General features: G+C 43.3%; 1 protein-coding gene across 1 annotated transcript in view; it reads left to right on the forward strand.

Moving 5' to 3' along the window:
- LOC128657946 (oocyte zinc finger protein XlCOF7.1-like) overlaps window positions 1-27,312 on the forward strand; it is a 198,719-nt gene that overhangs the window by 120,763 nt on the left and 50,644 nt on the right. The gene's annotated exons all lie outside the window — the stretch shown is intronic.

A 27,312-nucleotide genomic window follows, 5' to 3' on the forward strand; every position in this document is an offset into this window, starting at 1 on the left:
AATAGTTTCTAAATTTTGTCCTGAGTTTAGAAATACCCAATATTTACATGTTCTTTGTTTTTTTTGCAAGTTATAGGGCCATAAATACAAGTAGCACTTTGCTATTTCCAAACCATTTTTTTTTTTTCAAAATTAGCGCTAGTTACATTAGAACACTAATATCTTTCAGGAATCTCTGAATATCCCTTGACATGTATATATATTTTTTTAGTAGACATCCCAAAGTATTGATCTAGGCCAATTTTGGTATATTTCATTCCACCATTCCCCTGCCAAATGCGATCAAATACAAAAAATTGTTCACTTTTTCACAAATTTTTTCACAAACTTTCGGTGTCTCACTGAAATTATTTACAAACAGCTTGTGCAATTATGGCATAAATGGTTGTAAATTCTTCTCTGGGATCCCCTTTGTTCAGAAATAGCAGACATATATAGCTTTGGCGTTGCTTTTTGGTAATTAGAAGGTCGCTAAATGCCACTGCGCACCACACGTGTATTATGCCCAGCAGTTAAGGGGTTAATTAGGGAGCTTTTAGGGAGCTTGTAGGGTTAATTTTAGCTTTAGTATAGTGTAGTACACAACCCAAAGTATTGATCTAGGCCCATTTTGGTAAATTTCATGCCACCATTTTACCGCCAAATGCGATCAAATTTAAAAAAAAAAAGTTAAATTTTTCACAATTTTAGGTTTCTCACTGAAAACATTTACAAACAGTTTGTGCAATTATGGTACAAATGGTTGTAAATGCTTCTCTGGGATCCCCTTTGTTCAGAAATAGCAGACATATATGACTTTGACGTTGCTTTCTGGTAATTAGAAGACCGCTAAATGCTGCTGCGCCTCACACGTGTATTATGGCTAGCAGTGAAGGGGTTAATTAGGGAGTTTGTAGGGAGCTTGCAGGGTTAATTTTAGCTTTAGTGTAGAGATCAGCCTCCCACCTGACACCCCCCACCCCTAAATTGTCCCCGCCATCTTAAGTACTGGCAGAAAGTCTGCCAGTACTAAAATAAAAGTACTAAAATATTTTTTTAGCATATTTACATATGCTACTGTGTAGGATCCCCCCCTTAGCCCCCAACCTCCCTGATCCCCCCAAAACCGCTCTATAACCCTCCCCTGTGCCTTATTGAGGGCCATCTTGGGTACTGGCAGCTGTCTGCCAGTACCCAGTTTGCAAAAAAATATGTTTTATTTTATTTTTTACCCGGTTTTTCTGTAGTGTAGCTTCCCCCTCCCCACAGCCCAACACCCACCACCTAACTGATGTTTTTATTTTATTTATTTCTTTTTTTCTCATTTTCCTACAAATTTTTCTGTAGTGTAGCGGTTCCCACCCGCTCCCTCCCCGCGCCCGCCCCCGCCCTCCCGTGCACGTGCGCGCGTCAGTGCGCGCCCCCTGGCCTCCCCGCCCACGATCCTGCACCCCTCCACATGGCTTCCACCCACCACCGCAATAAGCCTCCGATCTCCGGTGCAGAGAGGGCCACAGAGTGGCTCTCTCTGCACCGGATGGCTTAAAACGGTTATTGCAGGATGCCTCCATATCGAGGCATCACTGCAATAACCGGAAAGCAGCTGGAAGTGAGCAGGATCACTTCCAGCTGCTTTCCACACAGAGGACGTGCAGGGTACGTTCTCAGGCGTTAACTGCCTTTTTTTCTCCAACATAGGTGTGTCCGGTCCACGGCGTCATCCTTACTTGTGGGATATTCTCTTCCCCAACAGGAAATGGCAAAGAGCCCAGCAAAGCTGGTCACATGATCCCTCCTAGGCTCCGCCTACCCCAGTCATTCTCTTTGCCGTTGCACAGGCAACATCTCCACGGAGATGGTTAAGAGTTTTTTGGTGTTTAAATGTAGTTTTTATCCTTCAATCAAGTGTTTGTTATTTTAAAATAGTGCTGGTATGTACTATTTACTCTGAAACAGAAAAGAGATGAAGATTTCTGTTTGTAAGAGGAAGATGATTTTAGCAAACGTTACTAAAATCGATTGCTGTTTCCACACAGGACTGTTGAGATGAAGTAACTTCAGTTGGGGGAAACAGTTGGCAGACTTTTCTGCTTGAGGTATGACTGGCCACATTTCTAACAAGACTTTGTAATGCTGGAAGGCTGTCATTTTCCCTATGGGGACCGGTAAGCCATTTTCTTAGTTTTAAGTAAAAGAATAAAGGGCTTCATAAGGGCTTAAAAAACTGGTAGACATTTTTCTGGGCTAAAACGATTACTTTACTAGCATATTTGACAGATTATAACTCTTAATAGTTATTATAATCTTGGGGATTGTTTTAAAAAAACGGCAGGCACTGTATTGGACACCTTTTTCAGATGGGGGCCTTTTCTAGTCATAGGCAGAGCCTCATTTTCGCGCCACTAATGCACAGTTGTTTTTGGAGAGCAAGGCATGCAGATGCATGTGTGAGGAGCTGAAAACCACTGAAAAAGCTTATAGAAGGCGTCATTTGGTATCGTATTCCCCTCTGGGCTTGGTTGGGTCCCAGCAAAGCAGATACCTGGGACTGTATAGGGGTTAAATGTAAAAACGGCTCCGGTTCCGTTATTTTAAGGGTTAAACCTTGTCAAGTACTTCATTCTGTTCTTCATCCTTCCATAGCGCAGTGCATGGAAGTAATAGGATTGATGGTTGCAGCAATGGACATAGTTCCTTTTGCACGAATTCATCTAAGACCATTGCAACTGTGCATGCTCAGACAGTGGAATGGGGATTATACAGACTTGTTTCCGACGATTCAAGTAGATCAAAGGACCAGAGATTCACTCCGCTGGTGGCTGATCCTGGACAACCTGTCACAGGGAATGAGCTTCCGCAGACCAGAGTGGGTCATTGTCACGACCGACGCCAGTCTGGTGGGCTGGGGCGCGGTCTGGGAACCCCTGAAAGCTCAGGGTCTATGGTCTCGGGAAGAATCTCTTCTCCCGATAAACATTCTGGAACTGAGAGCGATATTCAATGCTCTCAAAGCTTGGCCTCATCTAGCAAAGGCCAAATTCATAAGGTTTCAATCAGACAACATGACGACTGTTGCATATATCAACCATCAGGGGGGAACAAGGAGTTCCCTGGCGATGGAGGAAGTGACCAAGATAATTCAATGGGCGGAGGATCACTCCTGCCACTTGTCTGCAATCCACATCCCAGGAGTGGAAAATTGGGAAGCGGATTTTCTGAGTCGTCAGACTTTCCATCCGGGGGAGTGGGAACTCCATCCGGAAATCTTTGCCCAAATAACTCAGTTATGGGGCATTCCAGACATGGATCTGATGGCCTCTCGTCAGAACTTCAAGGTTCCTTGTTACGGATCCAGATCCAGGGATCCCAAGGCGACTCTAGTGGATGCACTAGTAGCACCTTGGACCTTCAACCTAGCTTATGTATTCCCACCGTTTCCTCTCATTCCCAGGCTGGTAGCCAGGATCAATCAGGAGAGGGCTTCGGTGATCTTGATAGCTCCTGCGTGGCCACGCAGGACTTGGTATGCAGACCTGGTGAATATGTCATCGGCTCCACCATGGAAGCTACCTTTGAGACAGGACCTTCTTGTTCAAGGTCCATTCGAACATCCGAATCTGGTTTCCCTCCAACTGACTGCTTGGAGATTGAACGCTTGATTTTATCAAAGCGTGGGTTTTCAGATTCTGTAATAGATACTCTTATTCAGGCTAGAAAGCCTGTAACTAGAAAGATTTACCATAAAATATGGAAAAAATATATCTGTTGGTGTGAATCTAAAGGATTCCCATGGAACAAGATAAAAATTCCTAAGATTCTATACTTTCTACAAGAAGGTTTGGAGAAAGGATTATCTGCAAGTTCTCTGAAGGGACAGATCTCTGCTTTATCTGTTTTACTTCACAAAAGGCTGGCAGCTGTGCCAGACGTACAAGCGTTTGTTCAGGCTCTGGTTAGAATCAAGCCTGTTTACAGACCTTTGACTCCTCCCTGGAGTCTTAATCTAGTTCTTTCAGTTCTTCAAGGGGTTCCGTTTGAACCCTTACATTCCGTAGATATTAAGTTATTATCTTGGAAAGTTTTGTTTTTGGTTGCAATTTCTTCTGCTAGAAGAGTTTCTGAGTTATCTGCTCTGCAGTGTTCTCCGCCCTATCTGGTGTTCCATGCAGATAAGGTGGTTTTGCGTACTAAGCCTGGTTTTCTTCCGAAAGTTGTTTCCAACAAAAATATTAACCAGGAGATTGTTGTACCTTCTTTGTGTCCGAATCCAGTTTCAAAGAAGGAACGTTTGTTACACAATTTGGACGTAGTCCGTGCTCTAAAATTCTATTTAGAGGCTACTAAAGATTTCAGACAAACATCTTCTTTGTTTGTTGTTTATTCTGGTAAAAGGAGAGGTCAAAAAGCAACTTCTACCTCTCTTTCTTTTTGGCTTAAAAGCATTATCCGATTGGCTTATGAGACTGCCGGACGGCAGCCTCCTGAAAGAATCACAGCTCATTCCACTAGGGCTGTGGCTTCCACATGGGCCTTCAAGAACGAGGCTTCTGTTGACCAGATATGTAAGGCAGCGACTTGGTCTTCACTGCACACTTTTGCCAAATTTTACAAATTTGATACTTTTGCTTCTTCAGAGGCTATTTTTGGGAGAAAGGTTTTGCAAGCCGTGGTGCCTTCCATTTAGGTGACCTGATTTGCTCCCTCCCTTCATCCGTGTCCTAAAGCTTTGGTATTGGTTCCCACAAGTAAGGATGACGCCGTGGACCGGACACACCTATGTTGGAGAAAACAGAATTTATGCTTACCTGATAAATTACTTTCTCCAATGGTGTGTCCGGTCCACGGCCCGCCCTGGTTTTTTTAATCAGGTCTGATGAATTATTTTCTCTAACTACAGTCACCACGGTATCATATGGTTTCTCCTATGCATATTTCCTCCTGTACGTCGGTCGAATGACTGGGGTAGGCGGAGCCTACGAGGGATCATGTGACCAGCTTTGCTGGGCTCTTTGCCATTTCCTGTTGGGGAAGAGAATATCCCACAAGTAAGGATGACTCCGTGGACCGGACACACCGTTGGAGAAAGTAATTTATCAGGTAAGCATAAATTCTGTTTTTGAGGACGTACCCTGCACGTCCTCGGTCGTTAAGGGGTTAAACATTGTTTTTATTTTTATTTTGAACAAACTTTTCTAAAACATTTGTATAGGATACATTTCTCTAATACAAATGACATAGAATATTATGTTATATTGGTAGATACATTAGTTTAGTGCTGTATCTGCATTTCTGAGTATTTCACTCTCTATAAGACATGCTGTATTCTCACATTCTACACAACCATTTGAAAAATGCAATATTGATCCTTATATAGACAAAGGATTTGAGAGAAATATCTGGTGAAATTAACTTAATATGCAATTAAGTAATTGCCCCCCAAATAAGGTTAAGTGTTGTTTAAAATAAATTGATGAGCATCTTTAATTTGTAAAATAACTGCTCAAAGCAGGCTTTAGGGATTAAAGTTAGGGGATTTGGGGTGTTAGAAAAAAAAGGCACTGAAAAGTGCCTCTACATTGCAGCCTATGGGGAACAAATATATATGTACAGTGTATGTGTGTGTATATATGTACCGTGTATGCTTATATACATATATATACAGTATGTACATGTTAATGTGTGTGTGTATATATATATATATATATATATATATATATATATATATATATATATATATATATAAATATACACATACACACACACACACACACATTATTTACACTTTGCTGCCCATCGCTGCATGACTTGCCCCCTTTGCTGCGCTAGATTCTCTGCCGTGTCTCATCGCATGAGAACAAGGTTCCCATTGGAGCCTAAGGAAGTGCGCTCTATTGAGAGTAAAGCTAACATGCAATAGTTTGCATTGCGCTCCACTTCAAATACCAGCGCATAATTGCGTGCATTATGTATTGATGAATAAATAGAACATATTCTTCTATGTGAAGAACATAGGAATGTGAAATAACAGAATTTATGTTTACCTGATAAATTACTTTCTCCAACGGTGTGTCCGGTCCACGGCGTCATCCTTACTTGTGGGATATTCTCTTCCCCAACAGGAAATGGCAAAGAGCCCAGCAAAGCTGGTCACATGATCCCTCCTAGGCTCCGCCTACCCCAGTCATTCGACCGACGTTAAGGAGGAATATTTGCATAGGAGAAACCATATGATACCGTGGTGACTGTAGTTAAAGAAAATAAAATATCAGACCTGATTAAAAAACCAGGGCGGGCCGTGGACCGGACACACCGTTGGAGAAAGTAATTTATCAGGTAAACATAAATTCTGTTTTCTCCAACATAGGTGTGTCCGGTCCACGGCGTCATCCTTACTTGTGGGAACCAATACCAAAGCTTTAGGACACGGATGAAGGGAGGGAGCAAATCAGGTCACCTAAATGGAAGGCACCACGGCTTGCAAAACCTTTCTCCCAAAAATAGCCTCAGAAGAAGCAAAAGTATCAAACTTGTAAAATTTGGTAAAAGTGTGCAGTGAAGACCAAGTCGCTGCCCTACATATCTGATCAACAGAAGCCTCGTTCTTGAAGGCCCATGTGGAAGCCACAGCCCTAGTGGAATGAGCTGTGATTCTTTCGGGAGGCTGCCGTCCGGCAGTCTCGTAAGCCAATCTGATGATGCTTTTAATCCAAAAAGAGAGAGAGGTAGAAGTTGCTTTTTGACCTCTCCTTTTACCGGAATAAACAACAAACAAGGAAGATGTTTGTCTAAAATCCTTTGTAGCATCTAAATAGAATTTTAGAGCGCGAACAACATCCAAATTGTGCAACAAACGTTCCTTCTTCGAAACTGGTTTCGGACACAGAGAAGGTACGATAATCTCCTGATTAATGTTTTTGTTAGAAACAACTTTTGGAAGAAAACCAGGTTTAGTACGTAAAACCACCTTATCTGCATGGAACACCAGATAAGGAGGAGAACACTGCAGAGCAGATAATTCTGAAACTCTTCGAGCAGAAGAAATTGCAACCAAAAACAAAACTTTCCAAGATAATAACTTAATATCAACGGAATGTAAGGGTTCAAACGGAACCCCCTGAAGAACTGAAAGAACTAAGTTGAGACTCCAAGGAGGAGTCAAAGGTTTGTAAACAGGCTTGATTCTGACCAGAGCCTGAACAAAGGCTTGAACATCTGGCACAGCTGCCAGCTTTTTGTGAAGTAACACAGACAAGGCAGAAATCTGACCCTTCAGGGAACTTGCAGATAATCCTTTTTCCAATCCTTCTTGAAGGAAGGATAGAATCTTAGGAATCTTAACCTTGTCCCAAGGGAATCCTTTAGATTCACACCAACAGATATATTTTTTCCAAATTTTGTGGTAAATCTTTCTAGTTACAGGCTTTCTGGCCTGAACAAGAGTATCGATAACAGAATCTGAGAACCCTCGCTTCGATAAGATCAAGCGTTCAATCTCCAAGCAGTCAGCTGGAGTGAGACCAGATTCGGATGTTCGAACGGACCCTGAACAAGAAGGTCTCGTCTCAAAGGTAGCTTCCATGGTGGAGCCGATGACATATTCACCAGATCTGCATACCAAGTCCTGCGTGGCCACGCAGGAGCTATCAAGATCACCGACGCCCTCTCCTGATTGATCCTGGCTACCAGCCTGGGGATGAGAGGAAACGGCGGGAACACATAAGCTAGTTTGAAGGTCCAAGGCGCTACTAGTGCATCCACTAGAGCCGCCTTGGGATCCCTGGATCTGGACCCGTAGCAAGGAACTTTGAAGTTCTGACGAGAGGCCATCAGATCCATGTCTGGAATGCCCCACAGTTGAGTGACTTGGGCAAAGATTTCCGGATGGAGTTCCCACTCCCCCGGATGCAATGTCTGACGACTCAGAAAATCCGCCTCCCAATTTTCCACTCCTGGGATGTGGATAGCAGACAGGTGGCAGGAGTGAGACTCCGCCCATAGAATGATTTTGGTCACTTCTTCCATCGCTAGGGAACTCCTTGTTCCCCCCTGATGGTTGATGTACGCAACAGTTGTCATGTTGTCTGATTGAAACCGTATGAACTTGGCCCTCGCTAGCTGAGGCCAAGCTTTGAGAGCATTGAATATCGCTCTCAGTTCCAGAATATTTATCGGTAGAAGAGATTCTTCCCGAGACCAAAGACCCTGAGCTTTCAGGGATCCCCAGACCGCGCCCCAGCCCATCAGACTGGCGTCGGTCGTGACAATGACCCACTCTGGTCTGCGGAAGGTCATCCCTTGTGACAGGTTGTCCAGGGACAGCCACCAACGGAGTGAGTCTCTGGTCCTCTGATTTACTTGTATCTTCGGAGACAAGTCTGTATAGTCCCCATTCCACTGACTGAGCATGCACAGTTGTAATGGTCTTAGATGAATGCGCGCAAAAGGAACTATGTCCATTGCCGCTACCATCAAACCTATCACTTCCATGCACTGCGCTATGGAAGGAAGAGGAACGGAATGAAGTATCCGACAAGAGTCTAGAAGTTTTGTTTTTCTGGCTTCTGTCAGAAAAATCCTCATTTCTAAGGAGTCTATTATTGTTCCCAAGAAGGGAACCCTTGTTGACGGAGATAGAGAACTCTTTTCCACGTTCACTTTCCATCCGTGAGATCTGAGAAAGGCCAGGACAATGTCCGTGTGAGCCTTTGCTTGAGGAAGGGACGACGCTTGAATCAGAATGTCGTCCAAGTAAGGTACTACGGCAATGCCCCTTGGTCTTAGCACAGCTAGAAGGGACCCTAGTACCTTTGTGAAAATCCTTGGAGCAGTGGCTAATCCGAAAGGAAGCGCCACGAACTGGTAATGCTTGTCCAGGAATGCGAACCTTAGGAACCGATGATGTTCCTTGTGGATAGGAATATGTAGATACGCATCCTTTAAATCCACCGTGGTCATGAATTGACCTTCCTGGATGGAAGGAAGAATTGTTCGAATGGTTTCCATCTTGAACGATGGAACCTTGAGAAACTTGTTTAAGATCTTGAGATCTAAGATTGGTCTGAACGTTCCCTCTTTTTTGGGAACTATGAACAGATTGGAGTAGAACCCCATCCCTTGTTCTCCTAATGGAACAGGATGAATCACTCCCATTTTTAACAGGTCTTCTACACAATGTAAGAATGCCTGTCTTTTTATGTGGTCTGCAGACAACTGAGACCTGTGGAACCTCCCCCTTGGGGGAAGCCCCTTGAACTCCAGAAAATAACCTTGGGAGACTATTTCTAGCGCCCAAGGATCCAGAACATCTCTTGCCCAAGCCTGAGCGAAGAGAGAGAGTCTGCCCCCCACCAGATCCGGTCCCGGATCGGGGGCCAACATTTCATGCTGTCTTGGTAGCAGTGGCAGGTTTCTTGGCCTGCTTTCCCTTGTTCCAGCCTTGCATTGGTCTCCAAGCAGGCTTGGCTTGAGAAGTATTACCCTCTTGCTTAGAGGACGTAGCACTTTGGGCTGGTCCGTTTCTACGAAAGGGACGAAAATTAGGTTTATTTTTGGCCTTGAAAGGCCGATCCTGAGGAAGGGCGTGGCCCTTACCCCCAGTGATATCAGAGATAATCTCTTTCAAGTCAGGGCCAAACAGCGTTTTCCCCTTGAAAGGAATGTTAAGTAGCTTGTTCTTGGAAGACGCATCAGCTGACCAAGATTTCAACCAAAGCGCTCTGCGCGCCACAATAGCAAACCCAGAATTCTTAGCCGCTAACCTAGCCAATTGCAAAGTGGCGTCTAAGGTGAAAGAATTAGCCAATTTGAGAGCATTGATTCTGTCCATAATCTCCTCATAAGGAGGAGAATCACTATCGACCGCCTTTACCAGCTCATCGAACCAGAAACACGCGGCTGTAGCGACAGGGACAATGCATGAAATTGGTTGTAGAAGGTAACCCTGCTGAACAAACATCTTTTTAAGTAAACCTTCTAATTTTTTATCCATAGGATCTTTGAAAGCACAACTATCTTCTATGGGTATAGTGGTGCGTTTGTTTAAGGTGGAAACCGCTCCCTCGACCTTGGGGACTGTCTGCCATAAGTCCTTTCTGGGGTCGACCATAGGAAACAATTTTTTAAATATGGGGGGAGGGACGAAAGGAATACCGGGCCTTTCCCATTCTTTATTTACAATGTCCGCCACCCGCTTGGGTATAGGAAAAGCTTCTGGGAGCCCCGGGACCTCTAGGAACTTGTCCATTTTACATAGTTTCTCTGGGATGACCAACTTGTCACAATCATCCAGAGTGGATAATACCTCCTTAAGCAGAATGCGGAGATGTTCCAACTTAAATTTAAACGTAATCACATCAGGTTCAGCTTGTTGAGAAATGTTCCCTGAATCAGTAATTTCTCCCTCAGACAAAACCTCCCTGGCCCCATCAGACTGGTTTAGGGGCCCTTCAGAACCATTATTATCAGCGTCGTCATGCTCTTCAGTATCTAAAACAGAGCAGTCGCGCTTACGCTGATAAGTGTGCATTTTGGCTAAAATGTTTTTGACAGAATTATCCATTACAGCCGTTAATTGTTGCATAGTAAGGAGTATTGGCGCGCTAGATGTACTAGGGGCCTCCTGAGTGGGCAAGACTCGTGTAGACGAAGGAGGGAATGATGCAGTACCATGCTTACTCCCCTCACTTGAGGAATCATCTTGGGCATCATTGTCATTGTCACATAAATCACATTTATTTAAATGAGAAGGAACTCTGGCTTCCCCACATTCAGAACACAGTCTATCTGGTAGTTCAGACATGTTAAACAGGCATAAACTTGATAACAAAGTACAAAAAACGTTTTAAAATAAAACCGTTACTGTCACTTTAAATTTTAAACTGAACACACTTTATTACTGCAATTGCGAAAAAATATGAAGGAATTGTTCAAAATTCACCAAAATTTCACCACAGTGTCTTAAAGCCTTAAAAGTATTGCACACCAAATTTGGAAGCTTTAACCCTTAAAATAACGGAACCGGAGCCGTTTTTAACTTTAACCCCTTTACAGTCCCTGGTATCTGCTTTGCTGAGACCCAACCAAGCCCAAAGGGGAATACGATACCAAATGACGCCTTCAGAAAGTCTTTTTCTATGTATCAGAGCTCCTCACACATGCGACTGCATGTCATGCCTCTCAAAAACAAGTGCGCAACACTGGCGCGAAAATGAGGCTCTGCCTATGATTTGGGAAAGCCCCTAAAGAATAAGGTGTCTAAAACAGTGCCTGCCGATATAATCTTATCAAAATACCCAGATTAAATGATTCCTCAAGGCTAAATATGTGTTAATAATGAATCGATTTAGCCCAGAAAAAGTCTACAGTCTTAATAAGCCCTTGTGAAGCCCTTATTTACTATCTTAATAAACATGGCTTACCGGATCCCATAGGGAAAATGACAGCTTCCAGCATTACATCGTCTTGTTAGAATGTGTCATACCTCAAGCAGCAAGAGACTGCTCACTGTTCCCCCAACTGAAGTTAATTGCTCTCAACAGTCCTGTGTGGAACAGCCATGGATTTTAGTAACGGTTGCTAAAATCATTTTCCTCATACAAACAGAAATCTTCATCTCTTTTCTGTTTCTGAGTAAATAGTACATACCAGCACTATTTTAAAATAACAAACTCTTGATTGAATAATAAAAACTACAGTTAAACACTAAAAAACTCTAAGCCATCTCCGTGGAGATGTTGCCTGTACAACGGCAAAGAGAATGACTGGGGTAGGCGGAGCCTAGGAGGGATCATGTGACCAGCTTTGCTGGGCTCTTTGCCATTTCCTGTTGGGGAAGAGAATATCCCACAAGTAAGGATGACGCCGTGGACCGGACACACCTATGTTGGAGAAATTTATATTTTCGTGTCATGTTAGAGCACTTGAGAATATGGGATCAGGTTTGTGCGCCAGTAGGGTACCCCCCCACCCCCGTTTTTACTCCATTAACTTCTATGGAGGAATAGGTTATTGCATGCACAATATCCTGATTTCAGCTTTTTATGCTCTTCGGGTTAGCGCGTGAGCTAACAGTTTACTTTCAACTCATAATATGAGCGCAACCCACACAAAAAATGTACTTCTAGCGCAGTTAACAAGCGGGAGCATTAAATTGTGCTCCACTTGTAATCTGACCCTTAGTAAGAAAGACCACGATCCCCTCTCTAATATTGTATATGTTTGTATAAAATAATCAGGATTTTACTGTGTGTGTGTGAGGGAGATTGTGTTGTGTGTCTGTGCATGTTTCCAAGGGCTGTTGGAATACTAGAATAGCACAGGTGAGTGTGTATATGTGTGACGTGTCTCACTTTTAGAGTCCCTATTCCCCCTCAATAAAACACATAGATGAAAACTCACCTGTTATTTGTGGTGATTGTGATATTACTAATGTAGTGCTGAGTTCTAAATACAATCGCCTAGATTACGAGTCTTGCGTTAGCCTTAAAAAGCAGCGTTGAGAGGTCCCAACGCTGCTTTTTAACGCCCGCTGGTATTACGATTCTGGCAGGTACAGGTGTACCGCTCACTTTTTTTCCGCGACTCGAGCATACCGCAAATCCCCTTATGTCAATTGTGTATCCTATCTTTTCAATGGGATTTTCCTAACGCCGGTATTAGGAGTCTTGGAAAAACTGAGCGGTACAGCCTCTCCTGTCAAGACTCCTACCGCATTTAAAAGTCAGTAGTTAAGAGTTTTATGGGCTAACGCCATAACATAAAACTCTTAACTAAAGTGCTAAAAAGTACACTAACACCCATAAACTACCTATTAACCCCTAAACCGAGCCCCCCCCCCCCCACATCCCAAACACTTAACTAAAAATTTTAACCCCTAATCTGCCGACCGGACATTGCTGCCTCTTTAATAAATATATTAAACCTTAAACCGCCGCACTCCCGCCTCGCAAACATTAGTTGAATTTTATTAACCCCTAATCTGCCGTCCCTAACATCGCCTACACCTACCTACATGTATTAACCCCTAATCTGCCGCCCCCAATGTCGCTGACACTATATTAAATGTATTAACCCCTAAATCTAAGTCTAACCCTAACCCCCCTAACTTAAATATAATGTAAAAATATCGAAATAAAATTACTACAATTAAATAAATTTTCTCCAACATAGGTGTGTCCGGTCCACGGCGTCATCCTTACTTGTGGGATATTCTCTTCCCCAACAGGAAATGGCAAAGAGCCCAGCAAAGCTGGTCACATGATCCCTCCTAGGCTCCGCCTACCCCAGTCATTCTCTTTGCCGTTGTACAGGCAACATCTCCACGGAGATGGCTTAGAGTTTTTTAGTGTTTAACTGTAGTTTTTATTATTCAATCAAGAGTTTGTTATTTTAAAATAGTGCTGGTATGTACTATTTACTCAGAAACAGAAAAGAGATGAAGATTTCTGTTTGTATGAGGAAAATGATTTTAGCACCGTAACTAAAATCCATGGCTGTTCCACACAGGACTGTTGAGAGCAATTAACTTCAGTTGGGGGAACAGTGTGCAGTCTCTTACTGCTTGAGGTATGACACATTCTAACAAGACGATGTAATGCTGGAAGCTGTCATTTTCCCTATGGGATCCGGTAAGCCATGTTTATTAAGATAGTAAATAAGGGCTTCACAAGGGCTTTTTAAGACTGTAGACTTTTTCTGGGCTAAATCGATTCATTATTAACACATATTTAGCCTTGAGGAATCATTTATTCTGGGTATTTTGATATGATTATATCGGCAGGCACTGTTTTTGACACCTTATTCTTTAGGGGCTTTCCCTAATCATAGTCAGAGCCTCATTTTCGCGCCGGTATGGCGCACTTGTTTTTGAGGACAGCATGGCATGCAGCTGCATGTGTGTGGAGCTCTGATACATAGAAAAGTCTTTCTGAAGGCATCATTTGGTATCGTATTCCCCTTTGGGCTTGGTTGGGTCTCAGCAAAGCAGATTCCAGGGACTGTAAAGGGGTTAAATATAAAAACGGCTCCGGTTCCGTTATTTTAAGGGTTAAAGCTTCCAAATTTGGTGTGCAATACTTTTAAGGCTTTAAGACACTGTGGTGAAATTTTGGTGAATTTCGAACAATTCCTTCATACTCTTTCGCAATTGCAGTAATAAAGTGTGTTTAGTTTAAAATTTAAAGTGACAGTAACGGTTTTATTTTAAAACGTTTTTTGTGCTTTGTTATCAAGTTTATGCCTGTTTAACATGTCTGAACTACCAGATAGATTGTGTTCTGACTGTGGGGAAACCAAGGTTCCTTCTCATTTAACTATATGTATTTTATGTCATAAAAAAATTTAGTAAAAACGATGCCCAAGATGATTCCTCAAGTGTGGGGAGTAAGCATGGTACTGCATCATCCCCTCCTTCGTCTACACCAGTCTTGCCCATACAGGAGGCCCCTAGTACATCTAGTGCGCCAATACTCCTTACTATGCAACATTTAACGGCTGTAATGGATAATTCTATCAAAAACATTTTAGCCAATATGCCCACTTATCAGCGAAAGCGCGACTGCTCTGTTTTAGAAAATTCTGTAGAGCATGAGAACGCTGATGATATGGTTTCTGAAGGGCCCCTACACCAGTCTGAGGGGGCCAGGGAGGTTTTGTCTGAGGGAGAAATTTCAGATTCAGGAAACATTTCTCAACAAGCTGAGCCTGATGTGATTACTTTTAAATTTAAGTTGGAACATCTCCGCGCTCTGCTTAAGGAGGTGTTATCCAATTTGGATGATTGTGATTATCTGGTCATTCCAGAACCACTATGTAAAATGGAAAAGTTCTTAGAGGCCCCGGGGCCCCCCGAAGCTTTTCCTATATCCAAGCGGGTGGCGTACATTGTTAGTAAAGAATGGGACAGGCCCGGTATACCTTTAGTACCTCCCCCCATATTTATAAAATTGTTTTCCTATAGTCGACCCCAGAAAGGACTGATGGCAGACAGTCCCCAAGGTCGAGGGGGCGGTTTCTACTCTACACAAGCGCGCCACTATACCCATAGAAGATAGTTGTGCTTTCCAAGTCCTATGGATAAAAAATTAGAAGGTCTGCTAAAGATGTTTGTTCAGCAAGGTTCCCTTCTACAACCAATTGCATGCATTGTCCCTGTCCCTGCAGCCGCGTGTTTCTAGTTTGATGAGCTAGGAAAGGCGATTTTTAGTAATTCTTCTTCTTATGAGGAGATTATGGACAGAATTCGTGCTCTTAAATTGGCTAATTCTTTCACCCTAGACGCCACCTTGCAATTGGCTAGGTTAGCGGCGAAAAAATTCTGGGTTTGCTATTGTGGCGCAGAGCGCTTTGGTTAAAATCTTGGGCAGCGGATGCGTCTTCCAAGAACAAATTGCTTGACATTCCTTTCAAGGGGAAAACACTCTTTGGCCCTGACTTGAAAGAGATTATCTCTGATATCACTGGGGGCAAGGGCCACGCCCTTCCTCAGGATAGGTCTTTTCAAGACCAAAAATAAACCTAAGTTTCGTCCCTTTCGCAGAAACGGATCAGCCCCAAGGGCTACGTCCTCTAAGCAGGAAGGTAATACTTCTCAAGCCAATCCAGCCTGGAGACCTATGCAAGGCTGGAACAAAGGAAAGCAGGCCAGGAAACCTGCCACTGCTACCAAGACAGCATGAAATGCGGGCCCCCGATCCGGGACCGAATCTGGTGGGGGGCAGACTCTCTCTCTTCGCTCAGGCTGGGGCAAGAGATGTTCTGGATCCTTGGGCGCTAGAAATAGTCTCCCAAGGTTATTCTCTGGAGTTCAGGGGGCTTCCTCCAAGGGGGAGGTTCCACAGGTCTCAGTTGTCTTCAGACCACATAAGAAGACAGGCATTCTTACATTGGGTAGAAGACCTGCTAAAAATGGGAGTGATTCATCCTGTTCCATTAGGAGAACAAGGGATGGGGTTCTACTCCAATCTGTTCATAGTTCCCAAAAAAGAGGGAACGTTCAGACCAATCTTAGATCTCAAGATCTTGAACAAGTTTCTCAAGGTTCCATCGTTCAAGATGGAAACCATTCGAACACTTCTTCCTTCCATCCAGGAAGGTCAATTCATGACCAAGGTGGATTTCAAGGATGCGTATCTACATATTCCTATCCACAAGGAACATCATCGGTTCCTAAGGTTTGCATTCCTGGACAAGCATTTCCAGTTCGTGGCGTTTTCTTTCGGATTTGCCACTGCTCCTAGGATTTTCTCATAGGTACTAGGGTCCCTTCTGGCGGTGCTAAGACCAAGGGGCATTGCTGTAGTACCTTACTTGGACGACATTCTGATTCGAGCGTCGTCCCTTCCTCAAGTAAAGGCTCACACGGACATTGTCCTGGCCTTTCTCAGATCTCACGGATGGAAAGTGAACGTGGAAAAGAGTTCTCTATCTCCGTCAACGAGGGTTCCCTTCTTGGGAACTATAATAGACTCCTTAGAAATGAGGATTTTTCTGACAGAAGCCAGAAAAACAAAACTTCTAGACTCTTGTCGGATACTTCATTCCGTTCCTCTTCCTTCCATAGCGCAGTGCATGGAAGTGATAGGTTTGATGGTAGCGGCAATGGACATAGTTCCTTTTGTGCGCATTCATCTAAGACCATTACAACTGTTCATGCTCAGTCAGTGGAATGGGGACTATTCAGACTTGTCTCCGAAGATACAAGTAAATCAGAGGACCAGAGACTCATTCCGTTGGTGGCTGTCCCTGGACAACCTGTCACAAGGGATGACCTTCCGCAGACCAGAGTGGGTCATTGTCACGACCGACGCCAGTCTGATGGGCTGGGGCGCGGTCTGGGGATCCCTGAAAGCTCAGGGTCTTTGGTCTCGGGTAGAATCTCTTCTACCGATAAATATTCTGGAACTGAGAGCGATATTCAATGCTCTCAAAGCTTGGCCTCAGCTAGCGAGGGCCAAGTTCATACATCAACCATCAGGGGGGAACAAGGAGTTCCCTAGCGATGGAAGAAGTGACCAAAATCATTCTATGGGCGGAGTCTCACTCCTGCCACCTGTCTGCTATCCACATCCCAGGAGTGGAAAATTGGGAAGCGGATTTTCTGAGTCGTTAGACATTGCATCCGGGGGAGTGGGAACTCCATCCGGAAATCTTTGCCCAAGTTACTCAACCGTGGGGCATTCCAGACATGGATCTGATGGCCTCTCGTCAGAACTTCAGAGTTCCTTACTACGGGTACAGATCCAGGGATCCCAAGGCGGCTCTAGTGGATGCACTAGTAGCACCTTGGACCTTCAAACTAGCTTATGTGTTCCCGCCGTTTCCTCTCATCCCCAGGCTGGTAGCCAGGATCAATCAGGAGAGGGCGTCGGTGATTTTGATAGCTCCTGCGTGGCCACGCAGGACTTGGTAGGCAGATCTGGTGAATATGTCATCGGCTCCACCATGGAAGCTACCTTTGAGACGAGACCTTCTTGTTCTAGGTCCGTTCGACCCACTCCAGCTGACTGCTTGGAGATTGAACGCTTGATCTTATCAAAGCGAGGGTTCTCAGATTCTGTTATTAATACTCTTGTTCAGGCCTGAAAGCCTGTAACCAGAAAAATTACCACATAATTTGGTATATCTGTTGGTGTGAATCTGCAGGATTCCCTTGGGACAAGGTTAAGATTCCTAAGAGTCTATCCTTCCTTCGAGAAGGATTGGAAAAAGGATTATCTGCAAGTTCCTTGATGGGACAGATTTCTGCCTTGTCTGTGTTACTTCATAAAAAGCTGGCAGCTGTGCCAGATGTTCTAGCCTTTGTTCAGGCTCTGGTTAGAATCAAGCCTGTTTACAAAATTTTGACTCCTCCTTGGAGTCTCAACCTAGTTCTTTCAGTTCTTCAGGGGGTTCCGTTTGAACCCTTACATTCCGTTGATATTAAGTTATTATCTTGGAAAGTTTTGTTTTTGGTTGCAATTTCTTCTGCTAGAAGAGTTTCAGAATTATCTGCTCTGCAGTGTTCTTCTCCTTATCTGGTGTTCCATGCAGATAAGGTGGTTTTGCGTACTAAACCTGGTTTTCTTCCAAAAGTTGTTTCTAACAAAAACATTAACCAGGAGATAGTTGTGCCTTCTTTGTGTCCTAATCCAGTTTCAAAGAAGGAACGTTTGTTGCACAACTTGGATGTAGTTCGTGCTCTCAAATTTTACTTAGCAGCTACTAAGGATTTCAGACAAACTTTGTCTTTGTTTGTTGTTTATTCTGGTAAACGGAGAGGTCAAAAAGCAACTTCTACCTCTCTCTCCTTCTGGATTAAAAGCATTATCCGATTGTCTTATGAGACTGCCGGACGGCAGCCTCCTGAAAGAATCACAGCTCACTCCACTAGGGCTGTGGCTTCCACATGGGCCTTCAAGAACGAGGCTTCTGTTGATCAGATATGTAAGGCAGCGACTTGGTCTTCACTGCACACTTTTTCTAAATTTTACAAATTTGATACTTTTGCTTCTTCTGAGGCTATTTTTGGGAGAAAGGTTTTGCAAGCCGTGGTGCCTTCCATTTAGGTGACCTGATTTGCTCCCTCCCTTCATCCGTGTCCTAAAGCTTTGGTATTGGTTCCCACAAGTAAGGATGACGCCGTGGACCGGACACACCTATGTTGGAGAAAACAGAATTTATGTTTACCTGATAAATTACTTTCTCCAACGGTGTGTCCGGTCCACGGCCCGCCCTGGTTTTTTTAATCAGGTCTGATAATTTATTTTCTTTAACTACAGTCACCACGGTAACATATGGTTTCTCCTATGCAAATATTCCTCCTTAACGTCGGTCGAATGACTGGGGTAGGCGGAGCCTAGGAGGGATCATGTGACCAGCTTTGCTGGGCTCTTTGCCATTTCCTGTTGGGGAAGAGAATATCCCACAAGTAAGGATGACGCCGTGGACCGGACACACCGTTGGAGAAAGTAATTTATCAGGTAAACATAAATTCTGTTATTCCTATTTCTCCAACATAGGTGTGTCCGGTCCACGGCGTCATCCTTACTTGTGGGATATTCTCTTCCCCAACAGGAAATGGCAAAGAGCCCAGCAAAGCTGGTCACATGATCCCTCCTAGGCTCCGCCTTCCCCAGTCATTCTCTTTGCCGTTGCACAGGCAATATCTCCACGGAGATGGCTCAGAGTTTTTTGGTGTTTAAATGTAGTTTTTATTCTTCTATCAAGAGTTTGTTATTTTAAAATAGTGCTGGTATGTACTATTTACTCTGAAACAGAAAAGAGATGAAGATTTCTGTTTGTAAGAGGAAAATGATTTTAGCAACCGTTACTAAAATCGATGGCTGTTTCCACACAGGACTGTTGAGATGAATTAACTTCAGTTGGGGGAAACAGTGTGCAGACTTTGCTGCTTGAAGTATGACACATTTCTAACAAGACTTGGTAATGTTGGAAGCTGTCATTTTCCCTATGGGATCCGGTAAGCCATTTTCTTAATAAGAACAAAGGGCTTCACAAGGGCTTTAAAGACTGGTAGACATTTTTCTGGGCTAAAACGATTACTTTATAAGCATTTTTAATAGATTATAGCTTTGAGGAGTTATTTTAATCTTGGGAATTATGTTAAAAAAACGGCAGGCACTGTATTTGACACCTTTTTCACTGGGGGCCTTTTCTAATCATAGGCAGAGCCTCATTTTCGCGCCACTAATGCGCAGTTGTTTTTGGGAAGCAAGGCATGCAGATGCATGTGTGAGGAGCTCAGATACACAGAAAAAGTTTACTGAAGGCGTCATTTGGTATCGTATTCCCCTCTGGGCTTGGTTGGGTCTCAGCAAAGCAGATACCAGGGACTGTATAGGGGTTAAATGTAAAAACGGCTCCGGTTCCGTTATTTTAAGAGTTAAAGCTTTCAAATTTGGTGTGCAATACTTTTAAGGCTTTAAGACACTGTGGTGAAATTTTGGTGAATTTTGAACAATTCCTTCATACTTTTTTTCATATTCAGTAATAAAGTGTGTTCAGTTTAAAATTTAAAGTGACAGTAACGGTTTTATTTTAAAACGTTTTTTGTGCTTTGTTATCAAGTTTATGCCTGCTTAACATGTCTGAACTATCAGATAGACTATGTTCTGTATGTGGGGAAGCCAAGGTTCCTTCTCATTTAAATAGATGTGATGTATGTGACAAACAATTTAGGGAAAATGATGCCCAAGATGATTCCTCAAGTGAGGGGAGTAAGCATGGTACTGCATCATCCCCTCCTGTGTCTACGCCAGTCTTGCCCACTCAGGAGGCCCCTAGTACATCTAGTGCGCCAATACTTCTTACTATGCAACAATTAACGGCTGTAATGGATAATTCTATTAAAAACATTTTAGCCAAAATGCCCACTTATCAGCGTAAGCGCGACTGCTCTGTTTTAGATACTGAAGAGCATGAGGACGCTGATGATAATGGTTCTGACATGCCCTTACACCAGTCTGAAGGGGCAAGGGAGGTTTTGTCTGAGGGAGAAATTTCAGATTCAGGAAAAATTTCTCATCAAGCTGAACCTGATGTTATTACATTCAAATTTAAATTGGAACATCTCCGCTCTCTGCTTAAGGAGGTGTTATCTACTCTGGATGATTGTGACAATTTGGTCATTCCAGAGAAATTATGTAAGATAGACAAGTTCCTAGAGGTCCCGGTGCCCCCCGAAGCTTTTCCTATACCCAAGCGGGTGGCGGACATTGTAAATAAAGAATGGGAAAGGCCCGGCATACCTTTTGTCCCTCCCCCTATATTTAAGAAATTGTTTCCTATGGTCGACCCCAGAAAGGACTTATGGCAGACAGTCCCCAAGGTCGAGGGGGCGGTTTCTACTCTAAACAAACGCACTACTATCCCTATAGAAGATAGTTGTGCTTTCAAAGATCCTATGGATAAAAAATTAGAGGGTTTGCTTAAAAAGATGTTTGTTCAGCAAGGTTACCTTCTACAACCAATTTCATGCATTGTTCCTGTCACTACAGCAGCGTGTTTCTGGTTCGATGAACTAGAAAAGTCGCTCAATAAAGAATCTTCTTATGAGGAGGTTATGGACAGAGTTCAAGCTCTTAAATTGGCTAACTCTTTTACTTTGGATGCCACTTTGCAATTAGCTACATTAGCGGCGAAAAATTCAGGTTTTGCTATTGTGGCGCGCAGAGCGCTTTGGCTAAAGTCTTGGTCAGCGGATGTGCCTCCAAGAACAAATTGCTTAACATACCTTTCAAGGGGAAAACGCTGTTTGGCCCTGATTTGAAAGAGATTATTTCAGATATCACTGGGGGAAAGGGCCACGCCCTTCCTCAGGATAGGTCTTTTAAGGCTAAAAATAAACCAAATTTTCGTCCCTTTCGTAGAAACGGACCAGCCTCAAATTCTACATCCTCTAAGCAAGAGGGTAATACTTCTCAAACCAAGCCAGCCTGGAGGCCAATGCAAGGCTGGAACAAAGGTAAGCAGGCCAAGAAACCTGCCACTGCTACCAAGACAGCATGAGATGTTGGCCCCCGATCCGGGACCGGATCTGGTGGGGGGCAGACTTTCTCTCTTCGCTCAGGCTTGGGCAAGAGATGTTCTGGATCCTTGGGCACTAGAAATAGTATCCCAAGGTTATCTTCTGGAATTCAAGGAGCTACCCCCAAGGGGAAGGTTCCACAGGTCTCAATTGTCTTCAGACCACATAAAAAGACAGGCATTCTTACATTGTGTAGAAGACCTGTTAAAAATGGGAGTGATTCATCCTGTTCCGTTAGGAGAACAAGGGATGGGATTCTACTCCAATCTGTTCATAGTTCCCAAAAAAGAGGGAACATTCAGACCAATCTTAGATCTCAAGATCCTAAACAAATTTCTCAGGGTTCCATCGTTCAAAATGGAAACCATTCGGACAATTCTTCCTACCATCCAGGAAGGTCAATTCATGACCACGGTGGATTTAAAGGATGCGTATCTACATATTCCTATCCACAAGGAACATCATCGGTTCCTAAGGTTCGCCTTTCTGCACAATCATTACCAGTTTGTGGCACTTCCATTCGGATTAGCCACTGCTCCAAGGATTTTCACAAAGGTACTAGGGTCCCTTCTAGCGGTGCTAAGACCAAGGGGCATTGCAGTAGTACCTTACTTGGACGACATACTGATTCAAGCGTCGTCTCTGCCACAGGCAAAGGCTCATACGGACATTGTCCTAGCCTTTCTCAGATCTCACGGGTGGAAAGTGAACGTAGAAAAAAGTTCTCTATCCCCGTCAACAAGAGTTCCCTTCTTGGGAACAATATTAGACTCCTTAGAAATGAAGATTTTTCTGACAGAGGCCAGAAAATCAAAACTTCTAAGCTCTTGTCAAGTACTTCATTCTGTTCTTCTTCCTTCCATTGCGCAGTGCATGGAAGTAATAGGTTTGATGGTTGCGGCAATGGACATAGTTCCTTTTGCGCGAATTCATCTAAGACCATTACAACTGTGCATGCTCGGACAGTGGAATGAGGATTATACAGACTTGTCTCCGACGATCCAAGTAGATCAGAGGACCAGAGATTCACTCCGTTGGTGGCTGACCCTGGACAACCTGTCACAAGGGATGAGCTTCCACAGACCAGAGTGGGTCATTGTCACGACCGACGCCAGTCTGGTGGGCTGGGGCGCGGTCTGGGAACCCCTGAAAGCTCAGGGTCTATGGTCTCGGGAAGAATCTCTTCTCCCGATAAACATTCTGGAACTAAGAGCGATATTCAATGCTCTCAAGGCTTGGCCTCAACTAGCAAAGGCCAAATTCATAAGGTTTCAATCAGACAACATGACGACTGTTGCATATATCAACCATCAGGGGGGAACAAGGAGTTCCCTGGCGATGGAAGAAGTGACCAAAATAATTCGATGGGCGGAGATTCACTCCTGCCACTTGTCTGCAATCCACATCCCAGGAGTGGAAAATTGGGAAGCGGATTTTCTGAGTCGTCAGACATTTCATCCGGGGGAGTGGGAACTCCATCCGGAAATCTTTGCCCAAATAACTCAATTATGGGGCATTCCAGACATGGATCTGATGGCGTCTCGTCAGAACTTCAAGGTTCCTTGCTACGGGTCCAGATCCAGGGATCCCAAGGCGACTCTAGTGGATGCACTAGTAGCGCCCTGGACCTTCAACCTAGCTTATGTATTCCCACCGTTTCCTCTCATTCCCAGGCTGGTAGCCAGGATCAATCAGGAGAGGGTTTCGGTGATCTTGATAGCTCCTGCGTGGCCACGCAGAACTTGGTATGCAGACCTGGTGAATATGTCATCGGCTCCACCATGGAAGCTACCTTTGAGACAGGACCTTCTTGTTCAAGGTCCGTTCGAACATCCGAATCTGGCCTCACTCCAACTGACTGCTTGGAGATTGAACGCTTGATTTTATCAAAGCGTGGGTTCTCAGATTCTGTCATTGATACTCTTATTCAGGCTAGAAAGCCTGTAACTAGAAAAATTTACCATAAAATATGGAAAAAATATATCTGTTGGTGCGAATCTAAAGGATTCCCATGGAACAAGATTAAGATTCCTAAGATTCTATCCTTTCTACAAGACGAATCCAGTTTCAAAGAAGGAACGTTTGTTGCACAATTTGGATGTAGTTCGTGCTCTAAAATTCTATTTAGAGGCTACAAAGGATTTCAGACAAACATCTTCCTTGTTTGTTGTTTATTCTGGTAAAAGGAGAGGTCAAAAAGCAACTTCTACCTCTCTCTCTTTTTGGCTTAAAAGCATCATCCGATTGGCTTATGAGACTGCCGGACGGCAGCCTCCTGAAAGAATCACAGCTCACTCCACTAGGGCTGTGGCTTCCACATGGGCCTTCAAGAACGAGGCTTCTGTTGATCAGATATGTAAGGCAGCGACTTGGTCTTCACTGCACACTTTTACCAAATTTTACAAATTTGATACTTTTGCTTCTTCGGAGGCTATTTTTGGGAGAGAGGTTTTGCAAGCCGTGGTGCCTTCCATCTAGGTGACCTGATTTGCTCCCTCCCATCATCTGTGTCCTAAAGCTTTGGTATTGGTTCCCACAAGTAAGGATGACGCCGTGGACCGGACACACCTATGTTGGAGAAAACAGAATTTATGCTTACCTGATAAATTACTTTCTCCAACGGTGTGTCCGGTCCACGGCCCGCCCTGGTTTTTTAATCAGGTCTGATGAATTATTTTCTCTAACTACAGTCACCACGGTATCATATGATTTCTCCTATGCATATTCCTCCTTTACGTCGGTCGAATGACTGGGGAAGGCGGAGCCTAGGAGGGATCATGTGACCAGCTTTGCTGGGCTCTTTGCCATTTCCTGTTGGGGAAGAGAATATCCCACAAGTAAGGATGACGCCGTGGACCGGACACACCGTTGGAGAAAGTAATTTATCAGGTAAGCATAAATTCTGTTTTTTAAAACTAAACACTTACCTATAAAATAAACCCTTAAGCTAGCTACAATATAACTAATAGTTACATTGTAGCTATCTTAGGTTTATATTTATTTTACAGGCAACTTTGTATTTATTTTAACTAGGTACAATAGTTATTAAATAGTTATTAACTATTTAATAACTACCTAGCTAAAATAAATACAGAAGTACCTGTAAACTAAATCGTAACCTAAGTTACAATTACACCTAACACTACACTATAATTAATTTAAATCCCTAAACTAAATACAACTAATTACAATTAAATTAAATAAACTAAAGTACCAAAAAAAACACACTAAATTACAGAAAATAATAAAATAATTACAAGAATTTTAAACTAATTACAACTAATCTAATCCCCCTAATAAAATAAAAAAGCCCCCCAAAATAATAAAAATCCCTACCCTATACTAAATTACAAATAGCCCTTAAAAGGGCCTTTTGCGGGGCATGGCCCCAAAGTAATCAGCTCTTTTACCTGTAAAAAAAAAATACAATACCCCCCCAACATTACAACCCACCACCCACACACCCAACCCTACTCTAAAACCCACCCAATACCCCCTTAATAAAACCTAACACTAACCCCTTGAAGATCACCCTACCTTGAAACGTCTTCACCCAACTGGGCAGAAGAGGTCCTCCAGACGGCCAGAAGTCTTCATCCGATCCGGGCAGAAGAGATCCTCCAGACGGCCAGAAGTCTTCATCCGATCCGGGCAGAAGAGGTCTTCCAGATGGCCAGAAGTCTTCATCCAGGCAGCATCTTCTATCTTCATCCATCCGGAGCGGAGCGGGTCCATCTTCAAGACATCCAACGCGGAGCATCCTCTTCCATCCGACGACTAACACTAAATGACGGTACCTTTAAGTGATGTCATTCAAGATGGCGTCCCTTCAATTCTGATTGGCTGATAGAATTCTATCAGCCAATCGGAATTACGGTAGAAAGAATCCTATTGGCTGATCCAATCAGCCAATAGGATTGAGCTTGCATTCTATTGGCTGATTGGAACAGCCAATAGAATGCGAGCTCAATCCTATTGGCCGACTGGATCAGCCAATAGGATTGAAGTTCAATACTATTGGCTGATTGCATCAGCCAATAGGATTTTTTTCTACCTTCTATCAGCCAATCGGAATTGAAGGGACACCATCTTGGATGACGTCACTTAGGGACACCATCTTGGATGACGTCACTTAAAGGTACCGTCATTTAGTGTTAGTCGTCGGATGGAAGAGGATGCTCCGCGTTGGATGTCTTGAAGATGGACCCGCTCCGGATGGATGAAGATAGAAGATGCTGCCTGGATGAAGACTTCTGGCCGTCTGGAAGACCTCTTCTGCCCGGATCGGATGAAGACTTCTGGCCGTCTGGAGGATCTCTTCTGCCCGGATCGGATGAAGACTTCTGGCCGTCTGGAGGACCTCTTCTGCCCAGTTGGGTGAATACGTCTCAAGGTAGGGTGATCTTCAAGGGGTTAGTGTTAGGTTTTATTAAGGGGGTATTGGGTGGGTTTTAGAGTAGGGTTGGGTGTGTGGGTGGTGGGTTGTAATGTTGGGGGGTATTGTATTTTCTTTTTACAGGTAAAAGAGCTGATTACTTTGGGGCAATGCCCCACAAAAGGCCCTTTTAAGGGCTATTTGTAATTTAGTATAGGGTAGGAATTTTTATTATTTTGGGGGGCTTTTTTATTTTATTAGGGGGATTAGAGTAGGTGTAATTAGTTTAAAAAATTTTAATTATTTTTTTATTTTCTGTAATTTAGTGTTTGGTTTTTTTTGTACTTTAGTTTATTTGATTTAATTGTATTTAATTGTTTTTAGTTTATGGATTTCATTTAATTATAGTGTAGTGTTAGGTGTAATTGTAACTTAGGTTAGGATTTATTTTACAGGTACTTTTGTATTTATTTTAGCTAGGTAGTTATTAAATAGTTAATAACTATTTAATAACTATTGTACCTAGTTAAAATAAATACAAAGTTGCCTGTAAAATAAAAATAAACCCTAAACTAGCTACAATGTAATTATTATTTATATTGTAGCTAGCTTATGGTTTATTTTACAGGTAAGTATTTAGTTTTAAATAGGAATAATTTATTTAATTGTATTAATTTTATTTGGATTATTTTAAATTATAATTAAATTAGGGGGGTTAGGGTTAGACTTAGGTTTAGGGGTTAATAACTTTATTATAGTGGCGGCGACGTTGGGGGTGGCAGATTAGGGGTTAATAATTGTAGGTAGGTAGCGATGACATTGGGGGTGGCAGATTAGGGTTTAATAATAATGTAGGTGGCGCCGATGTTAGGGGCAGCAGATTAGGGGTTCATAGGTATAATATAGGTGGCGGCGGTGTCCGGAGCGGCAGATTAGTAATTAATAAATATAATGCAGGTGTCAGCGATAGATTAGGGGTTAATAAGTGTAATGTTAGGGGTGTTTAGACTTGGGGTTCAAGTTAGGGTGTTAGATGTAGAAATAAAAGGTATTTCCCCATAGGAATCAATGGGGCTGTGTTAGGAGCTGAACGCTGCTTTTTTGCAGGTGTTAGTTTTTTTTTAAGCCGGCTCAGCCCCATTGTTTCCTATGGGGAAATTGTGCACGAGCACGTTTAGCCAGCTCACCGCTGACTTAAGCAGCGCTGGTATTGAATTGAGATGTGGAGCTAAATTTTGCTCAACGCTCACTTTTCTGCGGCTAACGCAGCCATTCAGAAAACTCGTAATACCAGCGCTGTCTTAAGTGAGCGGTGAGAAAAAAAGGCTCGTTAGCACCGCAAGTCTTACCGACAAAAACTCGTAATCTAGCCGAATGAATGCAAAAGACTGAAAACTGCTTCAGCATAAGGGTATGAAATGGCTCAGTAGTGAAA

This window comes from Bombina bombina, chromosome 4 (assembly GCF_027579735.1).
Source record: "Bombina bombina isolate aBomBom1 chromosome 4, aBomBom1.pri, whole genome shotgun sequence".
NCBI lineage: Eukaryota > Metazoa > Chordata > Amphibia > Anura > Bombinatoridae > Bombina > Bombina bombina.